We start from the raw sequence: 7,270 nt of genomic DNA, 5'->3' as shown, positions 1-7,270 counted from the left end.
TTAAATGAAATGTTTTAATAAAAATAAGGATTATTTAGTAAGGAGTATTGAAACAATCTCACCGGTACCTTTAGCAGGCTGTAGCTTTTCCACCGGGGGGAGGTGCTCCGTCATTGTCAGACCAGTACACGTGGCGACGTGCGCCACCTAGAGGAAATGACTATAAAGACAATTTAGACTTACTGATGTGCACATAAAAATGACTCATGGCTGTATTATAGGACCAGGATGCAACTTTAATGGCAGAGCCCCCTTCAGTCCTATACAAGTTGCTCTGTGGCACATTCCAAAAAAAAAAATTCTAAGCCTCCGGGTTTACTTCTGTGATATTTGACCACTGACTTTGTGCAGTAGTGTTTGTCTTACTTATAATCTTAATTTTCATAATTGAGCAGATATTGTTCAACATTTCAGTAAATGATTCTTAAACTGAGTTTTGTTGACATTCTACCAAGTAATAAGATTAATAAGCCAACATTAAAGTGTTCATATTATGCTCATTTTCAGATTCATATTTGTATTTAGAGGTTGTACCAGAATAGGTTTATGTGGTTTAATTTTCAGAAAACACCATCTTTGTGTTGAACTGCACATTGCTGCAGCTCCTCTTTTCACCCTGTGTGTTGAGCTCTCTGTTTTAGCTACAGAGTGAGGCATCGCACTTCTGTCCCATCTTTGTTGGGAGTCGCACATGCTCAGCAACTACTGCTAGTTACAGAGCATGCGGGAGTACCACGCTAGCAGCTAGGCGAGCTTTATAACGTGTGCTACATAGTGACACAAGCTATTATGCACACGTTAGTAAAGGCTGGACTACAATAGAGCTGTTTGGAGCAGTTTGTGAACAGTGTTTTCTGTTGGAGATGGTAAGTCCCTTTGACTTTGGACTTTTGCACTTTGTAAACCTGTAACACGCACAAAAAAAAAGATATATAACACAGTGAAGGAAAGTTAAAAAAAAAGCAAAAAAGCATTATATGTGCACTTTAAATACCAGAGGCTTTTAATGTTTTTTTGTTTTTTTTTCTTTAAAATCTTTCCCCAGAATGTCTTAAAGATCGGGCAAAACCACAAGACATAATTTGAAAATTAACATAATATAAGAGCCTTAATGTTCAGTGACAGAAGTTAGACAGTTTCTACGCTGTGTACGCTACAACGTTGTCAGGGTTGTGTCTTTGTTGCCACAAACCTTCTCTAGCTGTTTTTGCGACCACTTTTTTCTTTGGCCATAACAGAGCGACAGCATGTGAACTGTGTCGGCATGTAGTGTAACATTTTGTGTCAGCTGTGAGAAGGAACAGACCCCTCACTGGATCTTACTTATCTGTACCGACCATGCTCTGATCCTGCGATACAGAGCAGCCTCCCCGCTCCCTCAAGAAACACTACAGATTGATATCTGACAGCTTGGTGAGGAGGAGGGCAGCTGGGGGGTTACTTTCTCTTCCCTTTTGTTTTTCCACTGTCAATACGTGACCCAGTGCTACTCACCTGGGACTTGAAGGAACTTTCCTCTTGTGACTGTGGAGGCCCACAGCAGAGTTAGTTCCACCGAACCTGCGCCTGACTCCAGTGTCTGTTACAAATAGAGAAATGAACAAAGGAAAGGAGCAACTTGTCCACTCTCTGCAATCTTTCTTAGAGGGGGAAATAGCGGAGTGTTGGAGCACGGTGGCAGTCTGGGTTAATGTGTTTTTCTGTTCAGGTTTGGAAACCCTGGGCCCAGACATTTGCTGAGGACCCTGCTGGAGCTCTCAGGGATTAAGCAGCTTTCTGATTTTTCTCGCAGCCACAGCCACTCGGGCGAGGCACTTCAGTGCAGCATTTATCTTCAAATGCAAGGCGTGCAATGGCAGACGCTAAAAGGGCCCCGCTTTGCATTTTTAATGCTTTTACCAGGGCACCCAAACACTGGCACTTCTCTAAAGCCACGTTTCAATTTGTCAGGACTGGCTAATCAACCTCCCGCTGTGTGTGTGGTGTGTGTGTGTGTGTGTGTGTGTGTGTGTGTGGTGTGTGTGTGTGTGTGTGTGTGTGTGTGTGTGTGTGTGTGTGTGTGTGTGTGTGTGTGTGTGTGTGTGTGTTGTGTGTGTGGTGTTGGTGTGTGTGTTGTGTCGTTTCGTCTGTCGTTCGTCCCTGTGTGTCTCTCTCACTCTGTGCATGTTGGGAAGTCTGCCTGTCAGCAGTGTGTGTGTGTGTCCTGTCGTTCTGTCTGTTGTTCTGTCGTTCTGTCTGTCTGTTGTTCTGTCGTTCTGTCTGTGTGTGTCTCTCACTCTGTGCATGTTGGGAAGTCTGCCTGTCAGCAGTGTGTGTGTGTGTGTGTACATTTACAACACGGCCCAGTGCCACCTTGATGAAGCTGGAATCTTGTGGCTCTTATTCAGGGGCTGTAGTGGACATACTGCCTACTGGAGGAAAACCTTTAAAGCTAACCTGTGAGCTGAATTTTTGGCATGTATGTAATATCGCAGCTGTAAAATGAATGCTCCATAGCACACAGTCTAATTTTACACATACCAGCGAAAGATAGAGTCCATCTTGAAGACTTCCATCCAGATTGATCCAGATTCATGTAAGGACAACTCATTGACACGCATTTGTTCTTCAGTGTGTGGCTTGTGGAGAAACACAGCCAGGGTTGTGTGTAACTCCTTCATGGATCAGTTTTAAAACTGGTCATTTTTCACTGCCAGCAGGTTTTTACTGCCCCATCCCTGATGCTCCTGCCCATGATTTCATTAATCACTGCACTTATTAAGTGAAGATGTTTTTGGGAAATAGTAAGTTAAAGCACAAAAAGATCATCCTGGAAATGACAATGTTTCTAAGGTTTGCATGATACAGCGTAAAGACACACACCTGAAGGTTGTATGTAGACAGGGTCTTACATATGGCTTTGGGTCCAAATGTAATATATCAATTTGTCTAGGGTGTATGTTGTGTCTCACCCAATTGCATGCTGGGCAGAGCTCTGGGACACTGGTCTTGGACAAGCCGTTTTGAGAAAAGATGGTTGCAACATCATTTTTAATAGATAATTATTTATTAGGGCTTTTTTGATATTTAACACATTTTTCTTTTCTTTTTTCCAAATTTATATCATAATTTATTTATTCAATTTATGAATTATCAGATTATTTTACCACTTAGACTGTATTGGACACTTTGCACCCAGTTAACTGTTAAACTTTGAGTCTCTTTTCTTCTCGGTGCTTAACACTCAGACGTCACACACACTGCTGCGATCAGTTCAAGTTGTGCTTCTAAATGATTGCAATATCTCTGGCAATGAAATCCATGTCCATTTAAGGCTGGACAATATGGACAAAAATCATATCCTGGTATTTTTTGGCTGAATGGGGATAAACATATATCTCGTATTTCCTCCAAAATGGACTAAATGTACAGGTCAAAGGCCCCTTGTGAGATATTACAAGTTCCCTTTCCTGCTTGAAAATGTATAGCTGCAACACAAGTAAATAAAAATGTATCTAAAAAAAAAAAGCCTATATTAAATAAAAACAGGCCTATGCTAGGCTTCTTCAGCTGCCTTCAACAATAACAGACTGATAAAAAGAGAAAGAGAGAGCTCATATATACAAGCAGCCTCCGTCTCATTCGCTGTTACTCGGAATGTTAACGGAAGTTAACATTACATTCACTAACTACTGATCTTCTTATTTTTTCACCTTGCCACTTATTATTATTTTATTCTTGAAAAATCCAAATAACTTCCACTAGTTCAATGTTGATAAAGGATGATATGTGGAAAAATGCTCTGCATTCATTTGATGCAATGATTATGAAAGGGAGGTTTAAATGGGAATTCAGGGTTCGAGAGGTTAACTGAAGGTGGCAATAAAGTTCTCCTCATAATGGGACAGGATTTACGACTGCCTGCTAACACCACTGTGCTAACATTAAAACCCCCAATATGACCATATGCCATTAATCAGTTTGAAATTATGAGAATTAAGTTAATATATCTAGTTACCACCACTTCCTACGCTCTGTTAATTTCTCTAATCCTGTGTGAAATAATTCATGCTTGTTAAAGATGCACTGATGTACTTAATTAAAAGATTGATTTTGCCTGGGACTTATAAACTGCCTGCAGTTTTAATTTCCTCACCTGAGCAGAGCCTGAGATTAGCTGCGCTGTGTGGCTGAGCGTTTTTTTTTTTTTTTTAGCTGAACCAGCTACTGAACTGCACCCTGCTCTCCCTAGCCCTATAGTTTACTTTACAGACACTACCCTAATGCAGAAATAACTGAATAATGTCAGGCCTTCTGTTTGGTAGTGCATTCGCAGGAGAAAGAGTTAAGGTCTATAGGAGCCAATTGGCAGCATTCTTGCAGTTAGCATTCTTAATGATAAGTGCTCCATCTGGCGAGTGGTGGTGAGCCAAAAGCGACAGATGGGATTGTTTTCACAATCTGTTTGAATATGTTGTCAATTTTTCTTCTCCTTTTAACCCCTCCTCAGCAGCTCTAGCACTCACTTGCTAGCAACAAGAAGAGGATGTTTGATTTTGATTTCCTTTCATGCTATGTTCAGTTTTCTGCAAGTCAGAGCTGTGTCGTAGCTTTGCTAGACGTCCATCCAGCATTGTTCAGCCTGGCATGTTGAGCAGTTCCACAGCATTACTAGTAGTGCTGAGAGTCAGGTTTATAGACTGTGAAAATAATGCCTGAAATGTGAAACCAGTGCTGAAATGCCTTGAATCTCATATCTAATTTCCAGCAGGGGGAAACTTCTTTGGTTGTCTGTCTGACGTTTTTGGTAAAATGAGCCTACTTCTCACTTGATTTATTACCTCGGTAAACATTTTCATAAAGGGTTTCGTCCCAATCTCTAGTTTCAAGTCTCCTTCAATACAGCATGTTGATTTTACTACAATGTTCCTGTTTTGGGGGAAAACATTCTTTGTTGACATAAACCAAGACTACATAGCTATGTCATTGCAGGTCTAATTATCAGACACTAATGGCCGCTGAGTGAAGGCTGGCACAACATGCTGCCGCTGCTCGCCGGTAACTTTTTATTTTCTTAACTTACCAGCCTCACTATGACATCACCTCGCTTAACTTCACTCTGCTCAACATCCGCTCACTGACAGGCAAGGGACATCTCATCCAGGACTTCATTTCCGATCGTAAGCTAGACTTTCTTTGTTTAATCAAGACATGGCAACAGCCGAACTACTTTTCTCAACTCCACGAATCCACTCCTAGTCGGTTTGTTTGCATCTGTCAACCCCGTGGCTCCGGCCGCGGAGGCGGTATTGCAAAAATCTACCGCGAGAAGTGGAAAGTCTCACCGATGTCTGTGCCTGTCTCTAGCTCCTTTGAAACTGTTGTCTGCAAGTGGTCTGGTCCCACTCCAACCATCATTACTACCGTCTACCGCCCCCCTAAACTAAATAGTGAATTTTTAAATGACTTTGCTGCTTTTCTCACCCACTTCTCCTCTCTCTCACTAAACATAATACTGCTGGGTGATTTTAATATCCACATGGACAATATCCACGTGGCCTCTCACCAAAGACTTCACCTCCTGCTTAGAGAGTTTTGGATGTCAGCAACATACCATTTTTTCCACATACTCCAAAGGACATACTTTGGACTTAATGTGCTGCTCTGGTGTCACCTCTTCTGACCTTACAGGGGATGAACTCCCCATAACTGACCACTTTCTCCTCTCATTTACGGTAAAACTCAGTCTCTCCTTTTAAAAAATACCATGCCCTATTTCCTTTCGGAATATAAAAAATATCAACCCTGCCACTCTCACTTCAAGTATCCACATTTCTTGCCTCCCTGACACTCAAAATCTCTCCACCCCCGATGATTTGGTGTCTCATTACAACACTGGACTCCATAATATTCTCAATTCTCTTGCACCAAAAAAACATCTTTTTCTTTTCCCATCTCCGCCCCTTGGTTCACCCCCGATCTTTGTCTCATGAAAGCCAAAGGTTGGCAACTTGAACGTCTCCATAGAAAAACTGGTCCCACTAGTCACAAAGAAAAGTACAACATCCACCAGCATCTTGGATCGATCACTCACCTCAGCATCTCAGACGACTTCCACCCATCCACACATTCTCCTCCTTCCAGCTCCCCGCTATCTCAGAAATCACAGAACTCACCCGGAAATCCAGGCCATCTACTTTTCAACTTGATCCCCTCCCCACACAACTTGTTAAAGCTTGCCTTCCTTCCCTGGTCCCCCTCATCTTTGCTGTCATCCACTCCTCTCTCGCCACTGGAACTGTCCCTACATCTTTCAAAACTGCTGCCATTACCCCCATTTTTAAAAACACCTGGTGCCGACCCATCGAACTTCAGCAACTTCCGTCCTATATCCAATCTACCCTTCATCTCCATAATTCTTGAAAAAAACTCAACTTCATTCTCACTTATCCCACAATAACTTGTATGAACAATTCCAGTCCGGTTTCCACCCCCTTCATAGCACTGAAACAGCACTCGTCAAAGTCCCCAACGACCTCCTCATGGCAGCTGATTCTGGACTCCTCACCATCCTCATCCTCCTCAACCTGAGTGCAGCCTTTGACATCATCTGTCACACCACCCTCCTCAATAGGCTATCTTCCATCGGCATCACCCACACTCCGTTAGACTGGTTCACATCTTACCTCTCTGGCTGCACCCAGTTCATTCAACTCAAGTCTTGTAAATCCATTCCCTCCTCCGTCACTTCAGGTGTGCCCCAGGGCTTTATCCTGGGGCCCCTACTCTTCATCATTTACCTGATTCCCCTCGACAATATCTTCCGCAAATTTAACATTTACTTCCACTGTTACGCTGATGACACCCAGCTCTACCTCTCAACCAAACCCTTGTTCAACCAAAACTTTACCTCTCAACCAAACCCTTGTTCAACCAAAACTTCCTCAAATTAAGCAGTAATAAAACCGAGGTTCTCCTCATTGGCACCAAATTCACTCTATCCAAAACAGATCTCTCACTATTGACAACTGCTCCGTCTCACCCTCCCCCAAGGTTAAGAGTCTGGGTGTCCTCCTTGACAGCACACAATCCTTTCAACCCCATATCAATAACATTACCCGGTCTGCCTACTCACACCTACGAAACATCAACCGCCTCTGTCCCTCCCTTACCCCCCACACTGCCGCCATCCTTGTCCACAGTTGCGTCACTTCCCATCTGGATTAATCCAACTCTCTCCTCTTGTCTCCCTCACAAATCCCTCTATAAACTTTAATTGGTCCAGATCCCG

The 7,270-nt window shown here is 42.8% G+C and overlaps 1 protein-coding gene across 5 annotated transcripts in view; it reads left to right on the top strand.

Annotated features, from left to right (window-relative positions):
• Positions 1–7,270, top strand: part of phf14 (PHD finger protein 14) — a 102,728-nt gene that overhangs the window by 47,991 nt on the left and 47,467 nt on the right. The gene's annotated exons all lie outside the window — the stretch shown is intronic.

This window comes from Etheostoma spectabile, chromosome 14 (assembly GCF_008692095.1).
Source record: "Etheostoma spectabile isolate EspeVRDwgs_2016 chromosome 14, UIUC_Espe_1.0, whole genome shotgun sequence".
Taxonomy (NCBI): Eukaryota; Metazoa; Chordata; class Actinopteri; order Perciformes; family Percidae; genus Etheostoma; species Etheostoma spectabile.
Note: the sequence above shows the minus strand (reverse complement) of the source record. Positions and strands in the feature narration are given on the sequence as shown.